General features: G+C 36.2%; 1 protein-coding gene across 44 annotated transcripts in view; it reads right to left on the bottom strand.

Annotated features, from left to right (window-relative positions):
• Window positions 1–24,100, bottom strand: part of PTPRD (protein tyrosine phosphatase receptor type D) — a 2,254,226-nt gene that overhangs the window by 1,545,868 nt on the left and 684,258 nt on the right. The gene's annotated exons all lie outside the window — the stretch shown is intronic.

The following is a 24,100-nucleotide window of genomic DNA, read 5'->3' as shown; positions in this document are numbered from 1 at the left end:
GATCATCAGTTTCTTCTTGACAATTTTATGGAGCTGGCACATACTACCATAATTTACTAGACTTTAAAATAAAAGTTTTTAATGCTCTTGTATGAATTTAATAATGTCAAGCAAGAGAAGTAAGAAAAATGATGTTAATAATCTACAGCCTCGCTGATATTTCTGTAATATATATTACAGTTAGGGGGAAAACTTAAAAGATCCCTCAAATTCAGTAAGTTACTATCAACTATATTTACAAATAAAAAGATAATTAATTCTTCTCAATCTTCAATTTATTTTTACCTTTTAATTTAAATTTGAGCAGGTCAGCCGCTCTAAAAAACCTGCCACTTAAACTAAAAAACAAGGCACTTGTGGTTGTTTGTGGAGTTAAAATATGCAAACTACAACATTCAGATAAGACATTTGTCTAAAATTGAGAGAGTCAACTCATTTATTATGAGGTAGAGGCCCCCTTTGCCAAGCATCAGCTTTGATTATGTCATAAATTTGACTATTTCTCTGGGGTTATCATGGACTCTATTGCATAAAATAATGGTCTTCTTGTCATATGAATTTAAGCTTGAGATCATAGCACACACCGATAGCAATATACTTTGCCTTATCATTGCTAGAAATAATTTGATAATGAAGGTCCCTGAAGACAGCTGAATAATACTACGTGTTTTCATTGGCAATCAATGCTGGGTCCAAACATATGAATGTTTATCTCCCTCTGGTGGCAGAGAGAAAAAGGGAGCCAACGGGTACTATATCTCACACCAATGTACAAAAGAAAAGGACACAAAAAGCCATTAGTAGCAGTTTGAGAATAAATTCACAGATCCAAGACTTTCCTGACTTAAAGATTTTTTTTCCTTTTTATAGGTTAACATTAATACAACAACACTCCAAATGTGGCAAGAATATTTAAATCTCACTAGTATTCTAACTTCTTAATGGTAGAGAGCATAAAATACAGTACAACTAAGGTGCTTTACATGTTGTGATGAGCACTGGGTGTCATATGGAACTAATGGATCACTGATCACTACATCACATACTGATGATGTGCTCTACAGTGGCTAACTGAACAAAAGAAAAAAAAGAAGAAAACAACGAACTTTTTATAATTGGTTAAATGTTGACATCCCCTTTCGTCCTTCCTCTCTTTTCCTTCCTCTTTCTTTTCCTCCTTCCCTTCATAAAGTCAAGATAAGCACCTCGGATAACATTCACACTTGCTGTAGAAATAAAATTTGTAACTTTATATTCTTAACAAAATATCTTTCTTGCCTCGTTTTGCAAAATCACACAAACACGTGATCAGTTACAGATTTTCTGGATCATCAGCAGAAGAGGTGACACTATAGCTCTAGTGAAGTAGAACTCCAAGTTAAGTTCTGATTGTGATAAACTCCTTAGGAAAAAAGAAAAGTTTGATGTGGATAGTATTTGATTCTTAGTGTGGTTAGTCGTAGAGCAAAACAGAATACGAGTTTCCTTAAATAATCATTCGTAAAGAGTCTTGGTTTCACTCAAGAGCAATTTTGATAATCTTGATAATCTTGATGAATCTTATTCAGCATCATATTCCCCTAAATAAAATAATGCTGATAAATTAATGTTATATGCACTACAGGGCTGGCGGGGGAGTATTTTAAAGTCAAAAAAGTTGGATAGTGATAGATTAAACAATTCTGACAAATTTGCTCCCATGGTCCCCTCAGAGCGTTTACCAGAAGTGTGCACTGTGAAACTGTAGAGGGGCAAAGGGTACCAGAAAATGCCCCAGATCAAGTTATCAACTGGAATCAAAGTACAAACAGCCATTTCGCCACAGGACACTTATTAACATTTGTTTGCATTCTGTGGCACGGATTTTGAGAAATACTATTACAACTTTTCTTTCATAGAAATAGTTGTTTTTAAAATTCAACGTTTAGAGTTAAATACCAGAATATTATATTTCTCTTATCTTATCAGACTCATACATATTGAAAGACAGTTATATAAGAAAAGCAGTAGCTTTGTTCCTAAATTCAGGACATATTTTAAAATAGTGCTTAACTTGTTCACAACATATTCTCTCATTGTTAATGTCAGACTGCCCCTTTAATTTGAAAGCAGTTATATTTATCATCTTAAGCATTTCTTCATTAACATCATTTGCAGACCTAAGATGCGCTAGTATTACCAGATATACTTGAACATTTACATTATCGTCCATCCTGAGAACCTCACTAAATTGTGGTTTCAGCCTGAAATGTGGTAGAAATAACAGGGACTTTATATAACCTTAGACAGGATTGCCTACTTCTTTGAGCCCAAGTATTTCCATTTATAAAATAGGGATATTGCTACACATATCAAAGACTTTCTGCAAAGATCAAAGAAAATAAGATATGTAAAACTGTTTAGAACGATACTAGCAATTAAATGCTATTTTCTTTTTACTTTGTCTCTCTCATCAACTCTCAAATGTGACCATGCCTGGGACTGAATTACTAAGAAATTCTCTTCCAAAATATTGAATCTCTCAAATTCTCCTTTGAAAAGCTCTGTTAAATCTGCTGCCTTTCTCATGCCTGCGAACCCTCATTGTCAGTGTCATAACAGTCTGTCCATGTTTAAATACATCAGTCCATTCTAGTTTCACTTGTTTCTTGGCCCTGTCTGAACTCCATATCCAATCCTTCCAAGTATCTTATAGTATTCTGAAGTCCCTCACTCATGATTGTTTTCAAGCCTGCCAAACATGGATAGGGTGCTGCATCACCTTTGATCCGTTCTTCTGTTTATAAGGCATAGAACGTGATCTAGATATTTATATTTATAAGTAAGTTCCTGGATTTTTTTATCACTTCTCTTTAAAATTCATGTTACATAGTTCACATAGGAAATTAAAAATTAAACAAAAGATGATGTTAGTCATATCCCCAAGGCACTGGAAAAATAATATACAACCTGGCTTTGCTCTATTTGACTCTCCTTTTACCCCATAGTACTTCTGCTTATGAAAACATTTGCCTTATAAGAAAAGTGTCCAGAGCAATTCATCCCTCTTAAAAGCTGGAATTCAGATAGGTCACGGGTACCAACAGCCACTAGTAGAATATTGGGAAATCCCACCATCACTAATCTCCACCTGCACTGTCCTACTTATTTGCAGTCTTTGCCATTGTTCCATTACTGTGTAAGTTTGCTTTGAAAATCACATCCTTTTACAGAGATTGTTTGGGGACAGTTAATGCCTGAAATTACAGTAGAGGCCACCAGATGGCACCATGGGACTGGCTACTTAGGTCAAAAGGTTAGAATTCCCCAGTTGCTGCTCCCAAGAGGGCGGAGAGAAACTTATTTTATGTTCTAAGAATTTTGGCTAGGAAGAGGGAAGATGGCGGAAGAGTAAGGGACTCTTGTTTCATCTGGTCCCTTGAATTCAGCTAGATAGCTGCTATCAAATCATTCTGAACACCTGTGAATTCAACCTGAGAGCTAAGAAAAAAATTGCTGCAATTTTACAAATAGAAAATCAACCACTTTTTGTAAGGTAGGAGGTGCAAACAAGTGAATCTGAGGGGATATATGGGAAGATAAACCACAGGGGGAGGGAGCCTCCATACACCAGCTACTGGAAAATGATATAGCAGATGAGCACAAAATTGGAACTTGTAGAAGTCTGCTCCAGTAAGGGATGTTCCTGCCAGAAAGGTGCTCATGTGGTGGGGGTCGGGGAGCAGAATCCTAGGTGAGACAGTATGGTCTCAGGATCCCCTGGGTCACAGAAAGAACAGGGGTGTCTGCATGTGGCAGAGTTCCCAAGCATTGGAGCAGGGAAGCTAGCTTCAATCACCAAGTCCAGGAGTGGATTTTCAGCTCCGTGTTGACAGAAACCATGAACTGGGGCATAATTGGGTGACTGGTCTCAAAGGAGGGCTCAGCAAGAGGAAGAACCACAGCAAGATGCTCCTTCCTCTCCCAGGGGTAGTTAAGTGGGAGCACAACTCAGGAGTCTGCAGAGTTTTGAGACTCATAATGGGGTCACATGCCTCAGATAAAAATGTTTGGTCACAGGTTGGGTGAACACAGAGTGTGGAGGGAAACCAGGGAGACAAAAGTGATTGACTGCTTTACCCTGAGGGCACACTGGAAAGTGAGAGACCCTTCTTTCAGGTGAAGATCTGGAAAATGGGACAGCACCATTTTTATTTTCACCCTCTAAAGTAGTGTGGAAAGTCTTCAGGCAACAAAAGTCACATACAACAACCTGAAGCAGCTCACATGAGCCAAGCCCCCTGGCAAGGGCAGTGCAATTCTGCTCAGGGCAAAGACACCTGAGAATCATTCCAACAGGCCCTTCCCCCAGAAGATCAGCAGGAATATCTGGCTAATACCAAGTTGACTGATCACACAGAACTTCAAAACTCCAGAGCTAGAGGAAAATAGCATATAGAATTCAAGGGTTTTTTTCTCATGATTCTTAGTCTTTCAGTTTAAAATTTCCTTTTTATTTTTTCTTTTTTTCCTTTTCAACTAGTGTACTATTTTAACAACTTTTTAAAGACTTCTTTAAAATTTTCATTTTACATTACATTATATATATTTTCATCTTTGGTTTCCTTTCATTATATTAAGTTTCGTTTTTGTACACACAAACACACACACACATTTGATAGATAGATAGATATGTTCTTCTTTACAGTTTTGGGATCTGGTGTGTCATATATATATACTATATATACATATGTATATATAGTATATATATATGACACAGAGAGAAAGCAAAGTAGGTGGAAGGACAAGCAGAAGGTGAGGAAAAAGCTTGCTTCCCACTGAACAGAGAGCCCAGCGCAAGGCTCAATCCCAGGACCTTGGGATCATGACCTAAACTGAAGGCAAATACTTAAACCACTGAATCATCCATGTGCCCTGGGATATAGTGTCTTCTAAAAAGCAGATCAATATACACACAGGACCTGGTGTATTTGTTACATTATATTTTCCCTTTTTTTTTTCTTTCTTTTTTTCTTTCATTCTTTCTTCCTTTGTTGTTGTTGTTGTTGTTCCTTTTTGGGAGAATGGTTGATGTTTTTGTATGTTGTTCTCTCATTCATCTGGACTTCTATGGACAAAATGACAAGGCAGAAAAATTCCCAGAAAAAAGAACAAGAGGCAACACTAACTGCCAGAGACTTAGTAAATATGGCTAATAGTAAAATGCTGGAGCTAGAATTCAGAATAATGATTATAAAGATACTAGCTGGGCTTGAGGAAAGCAGAGAAGACACTAGAGAATCCCTTTCTGGATAAGTAAAAGAACTAAAATCTAATCAAGTCAAGATTAAAAAGGCTATCAGTAAGATAAAATAAAAAATGGAGACTTACTGCTAGTGAAAAAAAATGAGTCACAAGAGAGAATCAGTGATATAAAAGATAAAATTATGGAGAATAAAGAAACTGAGGAACAGAGAGTTAAATAACAACTGGATCATAAGCGGAGGATTCAAGAGATCATTGATATTATATAGCAAAATAATATTAGAATGATTGGGGTCTGAGAGGAAAAGGGAAGAAGGGAGGGGACAAAAGTATATTTGAGCAAATTATAGCAGAGAAATACCCTAATCTGGGGAAAGAAACAGGCATTTAAGTCCAGGAGGCACAAAGAACCCCCTTCAAAATCAATAAAAATAGAACACCCCAGCATATAATAGTGAAGCTGGCAAACTTCAGAGATAAAGAGAAAATCCTGAAAATAGCTTAGAACAAGAGGTCCATAACCTACAAGGGTAGAAACCTAAGGCTGGCAGCAGACCTATCCACAGAGACCTGGCAGGCCAGAAAAGACTGGCATGATATATTCATGAAAAAAATATGTAGCCAAGAATACTTTATTCACCGAGGCTCCCACTCAGAATAGAAGGAAATATAAAGAACTTCCAAGACAGACAGAAACTAAAAGAATTTGTGATCACTAAACCAGCCCTGCAAGAAATATTAAAAGGGATCCTTTAAGTGAAGAAAGAGCCCAAAATATCATAGACCAGAAAGAAATAGAGACAACACTAACTTTTCGTTATGCAATGGCACTAAATCCTTATCTTTCAATAGTTATTGTGAGTGTAAATAGGCTAAATGCTCCAATCAAAGGACACAGGGTTTCAGAATGGATAAGAAAACACCTATCAATATGCAGTCTACAAGAGACTCATTTTAGACCAAAGAACACCTCCAGTTGTAAAGAGAGAGGGCAGAGAACCATTTATCATGCTAATGGACATCAAAAGAAAGCTGGGATAGCAGTCCTTATACCAGACAAATTAAATTTTAAACCAAAGACTATAATAAGAGATGGACACTATATCATACTTAAGAGGTCTATCCAACAAGATCTATCAATTCTAAATATTTATGCTCCTCGCATGGGAGCAGCCAATGATATAAACCAATTAATAGCAAAATTAAAGAAACACATTGATAATAATACAATAATAGCAGAGGACTTTAACACCTCACTTACAGCAATGGATAGATCATCTAAACAGAAGATCAACAAGGAAACAAGGGCTTTGAATGGCACACTGGAGCAGATGGGCTTCACAAATATAGTCAGAACATTCCATCCTAAAGCAACAGATTATGCATTCTTGAGTGCACATGGAACATTCTCCAGAATGAGCAAGGAGCCTGATATGGAGTCCCAGGACTCTAGGATCATGACCAGAGCCAAAGGGAGATGCTTAACCAACTGAGCTCCCCAGGTACCCCTACAGTATGCTATCTTGATTAAAACTCTCCACAGTATAGGGATAGGGGGAGCATACCTCAATACCCTGAAAACCACATGGAAAAGCCCACAGTGAATCTGACTCTCAATGGGGAAAAACTGAAAGCTTTACCCCTAAGGTCAGGAACATGACAAGGATGTCCACTCTCATTATTGTTATTTAACATAGTACTTGAAGTCCTAGACTCAGGAATCAGACAACAAAAAGAAATAAAATGCATTCAAACTGGCAAAGAAGAAGAAGTCAAACTCTCAGTTTTTCACAGATGACTTGATACTTTACATGGAAAACCCAAATGTCTCCACCCCAAAATTGCTAGAACTCATACAGGAATTCAGCAACATAGTAAGATATAAAATCAACACACAGAAATTAGTTTCATTTCTATATACTAACAATGAGAAGAAGAAATAGAAATTAAGCAATTGGTCCCATTTACAACTGGACCAAAAACCCTAAGAGAGACATAGGAATAAACCTAATCAAAAGGCAAAGGATCTGTACTCTAAACACTACAGAACTTTTTTGAGGAAGACACAAAGAAAGGGATCTATGCTCATGGATTGGAAGAACAAATAGTGTTAAATATCTATGATACACAGAGCAATCTACACATTCAGTGAATTCTCTATCAAAATACATTGGAGCACCTGGGTGTTTCAATGGGTTAAAGCCTCTGCCTTCAGCTCAGATCATGATTCCAGGGTCCTGGGATGAGCCCCACATCAGGCTCTCTGCTCAGCAGGGTGCCTGCTTCCTCCTTCCTCTCTGCCTAATTGTGATCTCTGTCTGTCAAATAAATAAATAAAAATCTTTTAAAAAAATACCATGAACATTTTTCACAGAGCTAGAACAAATAATTCTAAAATTTGTATGGAACAGAAAAGACCCCAAATAGCCAGAGGAATGTTGAAAAAGAAAACCAAAGTTAGTGGTATTACAATTCTATACTTCAAGTTCTATTTCAAAGCTATAATCATCAGGACAGTATGTGCTGGCATAAAAACAGGCACACAGATCAATGGAACAGAATAGAGAACCCAGAAATGGATCCTCAAATCTACAGTAGACTAATCTTTGACAAATTAGGAAAGAACATCCAATGGAGAAAAGACAGTCTCTTCAAGAATGGTGTTGGGAAAATTGGGCAGCCACATGTGGAAGAATGAAACTGGACCATTTTCTTACACCACACATAAAGAGAAACTCGAAATGGGTGAAAGACCTAAATGTGAGAGAGTAATCCATCAAAATCCTAGAGAGGAACACAGGCAACAACCTCCTTAACCTCGTATGCAGCAGCTTCTTGCTAGATATGTCTCCAAAGGAAAGGTAAACAAAGACAAAAATGAACTTTGGGGACTTCAACAAGATAAAAAAGCTTTTGTACAGCAAAGGAAACAGTCAACAAAACTAAAAGGCAACGTAGGGGATGGGAGAATATAATTGCAAATGACATCAGATAAAGGGCTAGTATCTAATATCTATAAATCAAACTCAACACCCAAAAACCAAACCAAACCAAAACCCAGTCAAGAAAAGGGCAGAGGACATGAACGAACATTCCTCCAAAGAAGACATACAAATGGCCAACAGACATCAGAAAAAATTATCGACATCAGTTGTTATAAGGAAAATACAAATCAAAACCACAATGAGATGCCACTTCACACCAGTTAGAATGGCTAAAATTAACAAGTCAGGAAACAACAAATGCTGGGTGAGGATGTGGATGAAGGAGAACCCTCTTACATGTTGGTGGGAATGCAAGCTGGTGCAGCCACTCTGGGAAACAGTATGGAGGTTCCTCAGGAAGTGAAAAATAGAGCTATCCTATGACCCAGCAATTGTACTACTAGGTATTTACCCCAGAGATACAAAGGTAGTGATCAGAAGGGGCACCTCCACTCTAATGTTTATAGCAGCAATGTCCACAAGAGCCAAACTATGGAAAGAGTGAGAAGATATGATACACACACACACATACATATTTGGAATGTTGGAATTTTGGAACGGAATATTACTCCGCCATCAGAAAGAATGAAATATTATCATTTACATCGATGTGGATGGAACTGGAGGGTAGTACGTTGAGTGAAATAAGTCAGTCAGAGACAGACAACTGTCATGTGGTTTCACTCACATGTGGAATATAAGAAACAGTGCAGAAGATCATAGGGGAAGGGAGAGAAAATGGAATAAGGAGAAATCAGAGGGGGTTGCAAACCATAGGAGACTCTTTATAGGAAGACAAACTGAGGGTTTATAGAAGGGAGGTACATAGGGGCATGGGGTGATTGGGTGACAGGCATGAAGGAGGGCACGTGACATAATAAGTACTAGGTGTTATATGCAAGTGACGAATTACTGAACTCTGCATCTGAAACTAATGATATATGTTGGCTAATAGAATGGGAATTAAAAATAATTTTAAAATTTTTGATATAGCAAAGATTTCTAAATTTCTCCTAAGATCTATGATAAACATTTGGAGGGGAGAGAACAGAGAGCTGGATTCTTGATTTTCTGTATTTTGGCAATTTATATTCAGTAGCTAATTGTTGTCTTTTCTGCTGCACTGTATTTTCTCTTCCCTGAACTGATTCTCTGCTTTGTAACACGCAGGACCTTACAAATGAACATCACGTGGGTCTTCTCCTTCCATGGATGCCAAGCTGTTCCATGGATAAAAAGCTGTTCACTAGTAAGAACAAGTTAATGAGCTTTCTTGGAACTCTTAATTAACTCTAGAGTCCTTTTTATATCTTTCCACTTGGTACCCATCCTTTTTGGTGAGTGAGAATGTATTTTCTCTCTCATCACTGTCACAGCCTCCTGCTGCTCCAACTCAATCCAGTTATGATGTCACCATCAAAAAAGCTAAAATATCACAGAAAACAACAATTTTTAAAAAATGAAGTGTTCCAGATCTGCATCAAAGCCCCTACAAAGCCTTTTTCAGTCAAAAATATTCAGCTCAATTATATATATCCCCTCTTTGAAATTTCTCTATTTGTTCTAAGTCAATGTATACAGTTATTACTAAAGAGTACCGTTAGCTAATTCAAGAAACTTCCACTCCCTGCTCAGGTCAGGGTTCCTGCAAACTTGGGGAATGATGGACACCACAGCAGGCTCTGGAATCCACTTGTCTGGCCACTTACTAGCTGGGCGAGCTTCCTCAGCTTGTTTCATTTCTTCAGGCTCTGTCTGCCCATTTATGAGAAGGAAGTAATAATGGTACTTTTTTAGAATAGTTATAAGAAATAAGGAATATATAGGACTTAGCCAGTGCCTGACACAAAGTAACAATTTTCAAATGTTAACTGCAGCTATTCTTTTAAAATCACATAAAGGGTCAATACATACTTTTTTTTCTCTAAGACACGATTATAGATGTAAAACAATGTGCTCAAAATGCAACAGCTGTAACTTTTAAAAAGCGTGCCCTCATGCACATGTGCTTTATATGCATAGATACCTTACAAAGATGTGTAGGAACCTGGAAAACATGTTTACCTCAGAGAGTAGAATTGATGGAAGGACAACAAAGTGGGAAGAAAATGAACTTTTCCTTCTGTATCTTTCTTTCCTCTTGGGACTTTTTCAAAATATGCACCAACTTACTTAAATATTGAAAGAAAATAATGGATAGAATGATTTTTTTTTAAGGGTCATATATATATTTTTTCTTCACAACTTCCTTTCAATTTTCAACAACTTATAGAGTTAAATGTACTTGGCTATCAGACCTGGCAGTGGAAACATGCTGGTCTGGATCCGTATTAAAAAACTCTTACAGATGGTCTTTACCTACTTATTGCTTCAAGTTCTGTCCCCATCAACAGTTTCAGGCTCTTGCTTTGCTGACGTACAATAAGGAGTTCCTTGAGGAGGTTAGAGTTTCAGTTAAGTTGAAAGAGGTTGTGGGAATGAAGAAAATACTGCAAAACAGGGAGTAGAGATAAAGATTGTATTTTAGGAAAAGAGTTGAAAAAAATGAAAATCTACCTGCTTGGGACCTGACTTGAAGTTGTGAAGATAGATGAAAATGCTAAGTGAGAGGACAGGAGAGAAACTTGGGGAGGATGAGCAAGTTGAGTGAGGAAGACTAAGAAGGAGACATTAAAAGAAAGAAGGAAAACCAATTACATAAGCAGGTGTTGGTCAATTTTCAACTTTTACAGAGTAGACAAAAATATTGCTATATATGTGTTCTAAGAAATTATACTGTGAAATCATCAGCTCTGTTTACTCCTAGAATGTGGTTCACTGAATCAGCAGTTCCAAATGACATTCTTAGCTTCCACCAGGGAACTTGTTAAGCCTTGGGAATCTGTCCTAATAATAATACATTCCTCTAAATTTCTAAGTGAATGTGTTATCCATGTAATTCCATTTGGGGAATTTGGGGAAGTACTAGGATTATGGGATTGTAGGCTTATCTCCCTAAATGCAATGCTTTCTTAAAGAAAAGCCAATTAGGAAATCTGATTACACTGGAGGACCTGGGTGACTCAATCAGTTAACTGTCAAACTCTTGATTTCAGCTCAAATCAGGATCTCAGGGTCTAGAGAATGAGCATCCTGTGAGTCTCTTGTTCACTGGGTGTGAAGTCTGCTCAGGATTCTCTCTCTCTCCCTCTGCCCCTCCCCCGACACCATATGCACACTCTCAAATCTGGAAGAGCTAGAAATTATGAAGTGGAGTTGTGTGTTTTGTTTTGTTTTGTTTTGTTTTGTTTTAAGGACACTCTTTGTTAGGCATCATGCTTGATGCTTTCCAAATGTTTCATTTATGCCATTCTATCGTTATGGAAAATTATGTTAAAAGAGGTTAATTGACTAAAAATGTTTATAAAGGAATGACAACCACCATAAAAATAAAAAAAAAAAAACTTTTATCGGGCTAAAAAAAAATAGTTTTGTCTTTTTTATTCCTCCAGATTACATGCTTCCATTGACAAGCATAGAATATAGCCTTGAATAATTCTCCTGTTCCATCTCTTAGTCTGTCTTTAAGCTTCAGCAGTTGAAGGAATATTCAGTTGGTCGCATCATGCCGTGTCATTTTACAAGCATGGAGCCAGGAGTCTACATATCTCTTGCCTCTGCAAAAGCCCCTGTTCTAAGATGGATTGGGAGTAGCTCCAGGAGAAGCACAAAAAGGTAAAAGATAATCATACCCATTACCATGGAGGGATTTAGGGAAGATAGTTTTCACTCCACCATCCTGTCTACTCTGTCCTGGAACAGACATTCTAAGTGGCTAATATATTTTACTATAAGCCCACTAATTATAACATTAAATTCTGTTGCCCACCTTATTATGTGTGTCACTTGTCCCTGTTTCCATCTCCACAAATGGACAAACAATGCCTGGAGGCTTTTTCAGTCATGGGTTGGCAATGAAGAGCATTGCTTCAGGAGACAAGATCTGGAATAATTTAGTCTAGTGACATTCTCTTGTACTGGGTCTTCTCAGAGCCTGATCACTAGAATTCCCTGGTCTTTTCATTTCAGTTGTGACTTGTAATTCCTACTTTTAAAAACAACCAAGTTTCCTTCTCCTTCTACCCCTCCCTTCTCATTTGGGATCACATATATGCCTCAGGCTGAAAATCTGATTTTGTATTTGCTTTTGTTTTCGATTTCCATGCCCTTTTCTATTTACATGGTGACTGTTTTTATAGTATTGTCTAAATATATATCCTTCCTTTCCCTCACCCTTCTTCTAGCTAGCAAACTATTCATTTATAAAAATGTTAGCTTCATATGCTCAGTATTCAAATAAGATAATTATTTAATTTGTTTTAAGACCTCTCACATTCCAATAATTTTCAGTGGGACTTGACACTGCCTAGAAAGAAATGCAAGTCAGGCATAAAAATAACCAAAGCAAAAGAAAGAGTAGGAGAGAAAAAATACAACTTGAGGTTAATGCTTTCCACCCGTATCATAAGGTCTTGGATCCCTTTCTGAACCCTTGTTAAGTTTGGGCATCCTAGCAGCCTGCTCAAAAACAGGGTCCATTATGTGATATATGGCATCCATAACTTAAAAACATGTTTCTCACAGGAAACACAGAGCCATCTGGCATTGAGGCTTGAGAGAAATTAATCCCATTGAGCTTCCCAAAAAGTACAGTTTTGTTATGTAGAAAATAATCAAGTACACTTTTATAGTTTAAAATAAAGAAAAACGGGGTGAGGTTGTCAATAGGATAGTTGTGATGTTAAATGTCCATATATGTTATGATTCCAAATATAGTTTAAGCTTCATTAAACATGCGATATACAATATCCAGAGAAATTGAATAAGATATCATTTCTTGCAGCATTTCTTCACTCCCATTTTCCTTCACAATAGAACTTTTGAGAAAAACTTAAGATACTATATATTCTGGGACAGTCTGGCTCAAATTGTTGTCAGCCTATATTCTATATATCTCTCTCTGCCAAAAGGAAACAGAATTAAAGATAACTGTGCTCTTCGTGCCCAGCATATCAATCATTCAGTCCAAGTAATGAAAGCAACATTTGACTAATATTACAAATTACATGGACGAGAGCAGACTTTTGCAATAATGTCAAGTAACAACATTAAGATTACCAAGACTATGCAAACATGAGAAGCAATGCATTTTGGATTCTCCCTCTTGGAAATACATGTTCACTGGAGGCCAAGACTGACCGAGCCCTGTTTCATTCAGTAATCCTATTTCATTAATTCTCTGTGCTCTGTTTTGCAGATTCAGAAAATTACTGGAACAATTTGATTTATTTTAGAAACTAAGTCAATTCTAAATGTTTTTACTACTCCATTCTATATTCTGGCACTGAAAATACATCATTTAAGTGAAAAATAAAAGGAAAAATCTTATGGAATGATAAATCATAGGCAATGATTGATGTCTTTTATTTGAATCAATCTAACTTGGTTAACTTTAAGAGAGTGGACATTCATTTACTAAGTCGGAGTCATGCAGTGCTGTTAGTGTAAACTAGAAAAAAGTGGAAATAAAAATTACTTATTCTGAAATGCTTGGATTTATTGCCATGCGGGCAAAAAAAAAAAAAAAAATCAATCTCTAAAAAATGGTTAAGTCTCATTTTGAAATGGTATTTCCAGGAATTCTTCCCTTAGCCTATATAATTTCTCTAAAAGCACTTGAAATTTTAGGGTTACATTTCTTAAAATGATTTTTAAAGCCAATTGCATATAAATGATGGAGATTTAAAAGAAAACTATGCCCAGAGCTGGCAAGGGTATGGGGAGAGGGACATTCCCAGGCACTTTTAGTTGTACTATAAACCAGTATGGTTGCCTGGAGGGCAATTTTACAGGGTAAAAGGTACCTAAATCTTCATTTAGTAATTCCATTTCTACTTCCTAGGATTTATTCTGAGTAAATAAGGGGACAAGTTATCAAAGGCACTTGTGCATATTTATTAGAACATTGTTTCTAATAAAGAAAAATTAGAAACAACTGAAATAATAATGGGGATTTCTTAAAGATTTAAGGAATGCACTTGTTGTGACAAACACTGGTTGTATGGATGGAATGTATGGACGCATTGAATCACTATATTGTACACCTGAAAGTAATATTACACTGTATTTTACCTATACTGAAATTTGTATTTTAAAAAAGAAGAAAAAAATTCAGTGAACTGATACAAGAGATTTTTTTTATAAAATCGTTAAGAATATTAGATTTCATAAACTGTAGAAGACAAAAATATGTATCATTGAAAAGAATAGCTTACAATACAGTGTGGCAGCCTATATTGTATTAAGATAATGAGTTTCAGGGGGCACCGGGGTGGCTCAGTTGGTTAAGCCTCTGCTTTTGGCTCAGGTCATGATCTCAGGGTCCTGGGATCAAGCGGAGCATCGAGCCCGGAGACGGGAGCTCTCTGCCTGCCTCTCTGCCTGCTTGTGATCTCTGTCTGTCAAATAAATAAATAAAACCTTAAAAAAAAAAAGATAATGAGTTTCAGGTAGCATGAGGTTTAAATCTCGGCTATGCCACAGTGATCATCACAGGGCCTTAAACAAATTATGCAGACTTTCTAAGCCTAATCTTTATCATCTGTAAAGTAGGGATAACTAAACAATTAAGTAATGAAGTACTGAGTAAGCTTCCAAAAATATTAAATACAAATATGATGGATGATATGAGAACATATACATATTTACATACATACATATAAAGAAAATATCCAAATATAATCTGTAATTCATAGTTATCTAAGGAGTAACAGAAGTGTTTTATATTTGTTGTCGCCCATTTGTGCCTTCCATTTTTTCCAAACTGATATATTTAAGAAGAGAGTTAATAAAAGTAGTAATACAATATATTCCTTTTAAGTTAATTATTTTGAAATAATGTCACTATATTTTATTTGTAAATATATATGTTAAGGTAAAAACACACACTAGAATAAGTCACAAAGAATAGACTCTACAAGGGGGAAAACGATCTTGGCAGCTCACACGGTTTTCTAAGTAATTTTCATAGAGCTCAATGCTTTTTCCTGCATCTCATTACAGTCTACAAAATCCATCAGCTTTTTATAATTACAGAGCCTTTACAGATAATACAAAAGATGTACAAGCATTTTCACTCTTCTCAAGTTCTAAGATATCATATAATAAGCCATCACAAAGGAGTTAGCTTCCTGAACATACAGTTTCATTTACATGCTTTTTAAGGAGAACTCGCTTAGGAGCTTCGAAACTATAAGAAGACATTTCCTTTTATTCTCAGGAAAGTCCGTAGAGCCTTTTATTTGTATTTTCTTGGGCATATAGTCTATGTGTAATGTGATGCAAGGATTTGTATAAAGTCTATGATCTTGTATGAGATCATAGTCTCACAGGGCTATGTATGCAATGTCTTTCATTCACCTTTGCTGTGTTTTCCAGTTCCAAGCGAGGCTTTGTATAGTAGGGTGTACAATAAGTAACACATCTGCAGATGACTTTGCCCATCTTTTATTTTTGAAAATTAAAAATCATTAAACCTGGGGCGCCTGGGTGGCTCAGTGGGTTAAGCCGCTGCCTTCGGCTCAGGTCATGATCTCAGGGTCCTGGGATCGAGTCCCGCATCGGGCTCTCTGCTCAGCAGGGAGCCTGCTTCCCTCTCTCTCTCTCTCTCTGCCTGCCGCTCCATCTACTTGTGATTTCTCTCTGTCAAATAAATAAATAAAATCTTAAAAAAAAAAATCATTAAACCTAACCACCTGTAGGTTTCCTCCTTTCAAGGTTTGTTTGTTTGTTTGTTTTCTGTATCATTTGCTATCCCCTCCTTCATTTTTGTCTCTACCTTTCTATCTTCAGAAAAAGATGCCTTCTTCCTTTCTGGGGTCAACTTCTACACACACACCTTGGATTTCATTCACTCTCATTTCTTCTGGATCTTATCTAAGAATTATTTTCCCTCCTTACCCCCTCCTTTCTTCTTAATTTTGGAACACTGAGCATACATCAAGAAGTTGGTTTAGTGAGAAATGACTCTCATTTGGCCCATTCACAGTTCTTGCTGCATAGATATCAGGATTATTATATAATTTAAGTGGAGCTATTTTGAAGATGACACTATCATTTTAAGTGATAGGTAATACATTCTTCCAGCAAGTAAATTTACAAGAGATTTCATAGAGTAAATAGATTCAGTCTTTGACCTGATGATAGAAATAATTTGGAAGAAACTTGGAAAGATACACAAATTGGAAAGGATTGGAATCTTTTCTGTTTTGGCCAAGATGGAGATAAGATATACAATTGTTATTCACAGGAGTTAGGTTCTATGATGTCACAGGGAGTAATAAACTGGTGAGTACTGAAGCATTGCTCCTAGGGAAAATATAGGATTAAGTTTCTGCTGGCTTCAGTCACAATATTTTCAATCATTCAAGATTTAACCATATTCCAAGTGTGTTTCTATTTAAAGATAACTTATTTCATATACATTGTTAATGCACTAACATTGAATCTGTAGCTGGCAACACTCTAATTCATGCCTGAATGAAGCTTATTTTTCACATGTATCTTCTCCATAAAGAGAATCTCAGTTATCTTGGAACTTAAGATAGGAACACTGACAGAACTTTAGCACTACACTTGGGGGGTACTTTTAAACAGTGAACATACTATAAAAGCCAACAAAAAGGAAACATAGCACTAGGTAGAGCATATAATGGACACTTGTTTATAAATATTAGCAAAACAACAGAGCATCACCTGGTCTACATTAGGGGAAAATGTGCAGGGTGACTCATATTTTCACCACACTTTGCATGTCCTTGAATGACCATGGAAGTTCCATGAGCATTGATTTTCTGGTCACGAGTACATTTTAGTAAGTAGGCAAATTCACAAATACGGAATGTAAATCAACTGTATGTATGCAAACACACAGACATAGTTGACATATATGAAGTTCTCAGTAATAACATAGTTTATAACAGATTCTATCATGCTCAAAACCACATTCTAATAAGTGGTTGCAACTGAATTCCTTGCTTAAACCTGTGCAATAAAGACTTCTGTACTATATTTCTGTACATCATGGCAACCATTCTTATACAAGGTTACGGAGGGTTATTGGATATATTTTGCATTTCATATGGAAATAACCATAATATAAAAATGTAAATTTTGTTTTCTTCACATTATCTCAAAGAGCAAAATGGGCTTTGTCCCAAAATATTCTGGGCATATTCAATTAATATCATTCTAGTTGGAAATTCAAATAAATTTGTAAGCTTGCCAAATGTTATTTTTAAAATTCAAATAAAACTGTCCAAATAAGGAGATTCATTATTATTTCCTTTAAGGGAATGGCTTGAAAAGTGGCAAGGGCTATCAAGTCAAAAGGTCCTGACTTTACCACTTAACAGCTTTGCAGTTTGATTTTTTTTTTTTTTAAGTAGGCTCCACGCCCAGTGTGAAACCCAACATAGGGTTTCAACTCACAACCCTGAGATCGAGACACAAGCTGAGATTGAGAGTCTGACCTTCAGCTGCCTGAGCCACCCAGGTGCCCCTAGTTTAACAATTTTTAATTAGGTAAGCTAAATTTGCTGCATATTATTGTCTTAGTATTTATTTATTTAAAAAGTTTATTTCTTTATTTGAGAATGGGAGAGGGACAGAGGGAGAGACCCTTCAAGCCAACTCCCTGCTGAACTTAGAGCCCAGTGGAGGCCTTGACCTCATGACCCAAGAGATCATAACCTGAGCCCAAACCAAGAGTAAGATGCTTAACTGACTGAACCACCCAGGTACCCCTTGATATTTAAGATAGGAGTAATAATTAATATACTTACAGTGTTTACACTATAATACATGTAGAGTTCTTAGAAAAGTGTTTGGCACATTAGTCATAACTCAGTCAATGCCATTTTTATTATCATACTTATTGATCCTAATCTCAATGTCGAGGAGATAGAATATTATCTGGCAACATTTTATTGACTCATGTGAGGCAACTAAAACTAGCTTTAAAGAAAGCTAAAATGCCCAACTTTGATTTATAAAAATGTAAAAATGAATAAACTTATTTGAATTCTATTTTTTCCTCCAAATTTCTCAGTACTTTGCTCCTCACACTCACACCATAGCACCTTTTCCTTACTTCACCAATTTCCGTGTTTCCACTTCTTCCATTTTCTTGTGATCCCAATCTTGAAAGTTCATTTTATCTTCCTTCTAAGTAGCTTCAAGACTTTATCATCTTGACCCTCAATCTAAGTCAATCTCATTGACCAAGGTGATGAGGGTCTTGCCCAAGCCCCCCCCCCCCGATCTCTCTTTAGGCAGGAAAGTTCCTGTCCAGGAAAAAAAAAAAAAATGTGGTTTTCAATTCAAGTGCCCTTTTCTGAAGAAGGATCTTAGCCCCACTTACTAGTCATCTCAGATTCCCACCCCATAGACAGCTGTGAAGTCCTGCATGTGTTGCAGGACAGTTATTCAGATAAAGTACACTTAGCACTTTCATTCTCTAAAGGTCCATTGATCCATGAGATTCCCATATCAGCACAAATGAGGAGTTTCTGCCTGAATGCAGCAGATGGAGATGAAAATTATATACTCTGGTAACACTGACTGTATTATAGCTAAACGATTTGCATTTTCAAAGTTGGGAGTTCTTGCAAAAACTGAAAGGAGAGAGTACTGGTTCATCACGTAGGTGCAGGTGCCAGCTGCAAGGCAGGTAGGTGCCATGACCTGGCATGAATCTTTTAACCCGTCCCAGCCTCAGGCTTCTTTACTGCTGCCTTCATAAGGTACCAGTGCCTGTTTGAGCTTCTAAGGATCACTGCCAGGATTGAATGGCATAATGAATCTGGAAGCGCTTCACAAATTACAATATTTCATAAATGCAACAATCTGTTATATTTATAAGATCTACACACTTGTCTGTTTCCGTCCTCGTCTGGACGTCTAAATTCTGACTGTAGTCAAAGATCCTTTTTTTAGGTTAAAATGAGTAAGATTTAACCCATAAACAGTGATGTTATCAATTTTCTGAAGGACTCTTAAATATATTTCAAAATTTTACATCTAATTGGTGACAAATTCTATTTTCAGTTTTTTGTTTGCTTCTTTTGCAACATAATCTTGAGTGCTTGCTCCTTAAAGGCATGTTGTAATCACGTTGAAAGGTAGTAGAAAAGAACAGTTTGCCTATCTCAGCATTTGGAGATCTGTATAATTTGCACACGGCTTTTCAATAAGCTGGTTTGTCTTCTTGTCTACAAAGGCTGTGCTATAGCCATTTCAAGTTCAAAATTACTGCAAAAAAGTAATTGATCCTCTATTTCAATATCCCTGCTGTTTCATGAGCTCTCTTACAATTCGGAGGAATCTATTTCTCACTGATGTTGAAAAACATAATAAGGTCACAGCAGGAAAGCTTTAGCTTCATTAAAGAACATTATTATAAAAATAAAATGATCGAGGGCAAATTGTTTTTGTCCTTGTGGTACTGTTTCTGCAGATGCACATTAATCTGAGCGTTTAAAGCAACAATAAATTTGTAATCTTCTCTTTATCATTCACTTCACCATGGTAGCCCCTAGTGGTCGAAAGAGATGTCAATCGCTTACGTTCCAGGGGATTTCTAGCTCTGGTGAATAAAAAGGAATTAAGCCTCTTTGGAAATGAAGGCTGCAGCCTGTCAGTCACTAAATTTATTTCTGCTTTTAAAATATCACAGAGAATGCTGGTGTCCAGCAAATGTAGATGCCAGCATTATTTAAAAAATGATTGAGCAAAGAAATGAATTGAAATTTTGACCCACTCAGGCTTCCATCTATCATGGGAGCCTATAATGGGGGGGTGACGAAGAAGGATTTAAGATGGAGAATCAGTGATTGCTCTATTAATCTAGTTTAACTGAAACTAAAATCTGACAGAGTGCATTACAAGTTGCAGGCAGTAAGGCTTATCAATTCATTACTACTTTCAAGGCTCTCCCTTGCTTTCCTTCTGCCTTCAGCTCCTGGCAAAGGACAGCTTTTTACAGTTCAATTTCTCAGTTGATTTTTGACTGCTTTTAATTAAATTTGATGGCCTGTTTCTACACTGCTGAAGTTATTGGAGTTGCAAAAGCACTTTGCTGTTATAATGATAGCTCCCTTGATGTCTGTTCATTATTAACTGCTTTTCAAAAGTGCTGCTCTCAACTCTCATTTTATAAATATTTAAATAACTGATTTTCTATAACATAAATATCAGTGCACAGAAGATAAGGATTCTATTGCTGTTTTAATAGGTTATACATAGTAAAATAAGAACGTCTTTTTGTAAAGTTTTATATTATAATATTAATTGGAAAGGTGTCCTTAGATCATCCTATATATGAGTTCTCATACAGATAGTATCAATGTCTCAAAGTCACGGTAATCAATGACATAAGATTTTAGGACACTTCATACATATAATTCTAAATTAAATATTCTAAAATAAAAATAAAATAAATGAGAATATAAATTCTAAAAAGAAAATGAGTAATTTTCATATAGACAAATGAAATCCTAAAATTAATCTGGGTGTTTTTTAAAAGTTGTCATTCTAATTCCTAAGATAAAATGAAATACTGTGCTGAAAGAGCTTAGTTGTCACACAAAAAATTTTATTCCAGAGTAAAAATAAAAATACTACTACTACTAATAATAATTAGAACCTTATTAAGATAAAACCAAAAACTGATGAATTATTCATCTCTTGTCCCACCCCCAAACCTCAATAGACAGCAAAAATTTTTAAACAAATAAACGAACAAACGAAAGGTCAACTAGGGGCTGACCAAAAAACAGGAGCTTGAAAGAAAATGGAGATACTAGTGGAAGAGAAAGGACAGTAATAGTGTGGGCTGCTATTAACCTTGGTGTGTGTAGGCCCTATGCCAAACTCACTTCCTACCTATAACATCCCATCACCATCTCCTGTTTACAGGTGAGAAAATAGAATTGTGGAGTCATTAGGCAACTTGCTAATCACATATTTCAGCACGTAGCAAACCCAGGCACTCTGGTTTCAGTCATATCCTTCATCTCTGTACTGGACGTCAGTACATCGTGAAAGGTAGGCAACAGAGGAAAGACGGTTGATATAGCAGAGGTTAGGAACTGCTGCCCATGTGCTCACAGTGTGGAGTATGGTGAGAAGTCAGCTAAGCACCCACAGAAACTGCCAGTGGCCCAACTCTTGGAAGAACAGAGTGTTTTAGAAGACGGGGTGAGATGCAATTCTAAAAAGGGGAACATTGATAGAATTCTAAAGTGGTCACCCTTTCATCCCGGGGAGGAAAGGCAATTCTTTTTCCATTTCCTGTCATCTCCTACCCCCCAAATTCCCAATTCTACGTTTATCTGGAAAAATGAAACCTGGTACACTTGACTTTGGACAGAGCTCTTATATGAAGTGGACATACTTAATCAAGGAACCTGTAACCCACTTCTCTTGCTTGGTTTCCAGAACATGATCAGCCAAATTATATTACCTGAACTCCTATGCAAACATCGCACTTTATGCAAATGGAGAACAAAAGGTCAGTCATTTGAAGAAAACTGCCACATTACTGAGATCTATAGCTGAGACCCAAAAGTACTGAGAATAAACAGAAAATAGGAAGTTAAAAAACTGGGTGGAAAATTAACTGTTATCAGTGATATAGAATAAGAATGTGTGCTATGATAATCGAAAAAGTTATCAAAAATTAAAAATATGTAAATAAAACTTAAAAACCAACAACACATCTGATAAAATGGGCTGCTAATAGGCTTTCAGCTATAGCCAATCAAAAATTTCCTTACTTTATTTTGTTTCCTTTTCTCTGCAAGTGTCTATCCTTGAGCTCTTATTGCTGCAGTGTTCTTAACCACCTCGTGTTTGGTGTTGCCTAATTTGAACAGATTTTTCTTCAAACAAACTCCAAATTTTTAATATACTTCCATTTGTTGTTTAACACAAGGTAATGCAATACATTATTCTAGACTGTATCCCATATTGGAATGAAAACATACTACAAAGGATGGGCTCAGTTGATAAAATTGGAATACCAGCAATAGATTATATCAAAGGATTATACATTACATTTACTGAAGCTAATTACCCTCCTTTAAGTATGTAAGAGAAGATCTTTGTTCTAAGGAAACACAGACTGAACTATTTAGAGGTGAAGGATAATGATGTATGCTACTCTCAAATGATTAAGGGGAAATAAAAAACAACGCTTGATACAAGGGGAGTGTGTAAATATATAGAGAAAGAAAGCTAAGACACAAATGTTAACTATAGATAGTCTAGGTAAAAGATCCTGACATATTATTTGTACTCTCCCCCACCACCAACTTTTCTGCATATTTCATTTCTAAATAAAAGGATTTTGCTTTTAATCCAAGAAAAGTATAAGATAAAGTCAAGAAAATTTCCCAAAGAGTAAAACTAAAGGGAAAAAAAAAAAGATTTTTTTAAAGATAGGCAAAGAGTAATATAGAAGGTCCAATAGCCAACCAATAAAAAGAGAAATGGATGACAGCTAAGATGAAACGAAAGAAATTAAACTTTTAGCACAAAAAATATCAATCTCCAAAATAAAGTCAGGCTGGCATTGGTGTGATACTTTCATAATCATAAGCACAATGCAGGAACAAGAACTCCAGCAGGGAAAAGCCGAGGCCGAGAGCCAGGACATGGATGGGAGAAGGATGAACGTGTGGAGGAGTGAGATCACAACCTAAACCGTGGGGGCCTCAAGTATTTTCATCAGTTTGTGCGTTTGAAATTGGAAAGAGTCATTAATAATCTTAGAAACGATGAGATTTAAAGCATCTTGTGCTAAAAAGTTAGAAACCTAGAAAGCAACATTTATATAACCATGATTTAAACATTGGATGTTGATTTCCCTAAAACAATTTGATTCAATATATTGAGTAGATGGTGGAAAAGAAGTCCTGTGATTAGGGTGCCTGTCCTTTATCCTACATAAGTGTCAAAATAGGAAATTAATAGGTAATATTTAATATTAATCAAGCTAATAGAAACATGTTTAATTAAAAATAAGGTAATTACTAACAGAGGAGAGGTGAACTTTGTTCTCTAGTAGATGTGATGAGGCCTAGATAGAATGGAGCAAAGTGTGATTCTGTTGCTCTTGCAAGTCTCTTAATACTATTCGATTGCTAGATCATGATTTTCTATTTTTAAGAAACAAAGCAATTTTGAGAAGTAGAACGCTTTGTAGTGCTCCAAAACTGCTTAAAACTATTTTAAAAATAAAGTACACTAATCATTCTACAGAGAGGTCCCCTGCTCAAATTTTTTTGTGTATTTTTTTTTGAAAAGAATTATCTGTCCAGTGTTACATATGACATACTTTTGCAAGGAAAACCATCTCCCAGAAAAATGAATTTCAAAGAGCCCAGAAGATGCTTTTGGTTTTTTTTTTTGTGTGTGTGTGTGTGTCTCTTAAAACAATTGCCTTAATAAGTTGGGATTCACTTAAAGAAATTTGAAAGCTAGAGTTTCGTAGCTTTCAGTACAAAGATAGGAACATTACAAATTCCTCTAACCTTTGTAAAATTGGTTTTTCCAAATACTAAAAATATGTTTGGAGATGAAGCACATTTTGTCTTTGCGTTCAACTCCTACCCAGAGTAGATGCTAATGATCTCTACTGCTGGCAAGAAAATGTCAGTTTCCATAGGTCTAATATGTTCACTCTAATTTCCATGTCGCCAATATTGAGTACCAAGACCTTTGACTTCAGCAACTGGTATATACTGGTCTGTACTACAGATGGTGGTATTTAA

The sequence above is a fragment of the Mustela erminea genome, chromosome 12, assembly GCF_009829155.1.
Source record: "Mustela erminea isolate mMusErm1 chromosome 12, mMusErm1.Pri, whole genome shotgun sequence".
Lineage (NCBI taxonomy): Eukaryota > Metazoa > Chordata > Mammalia > Carnivora > Mustelidae > Mustela > Mustela erminea.
Note: the sequence above shows the minus strand (reverse complement) of the source record. Positions and strands in the feature narration are given on the sequence as shown.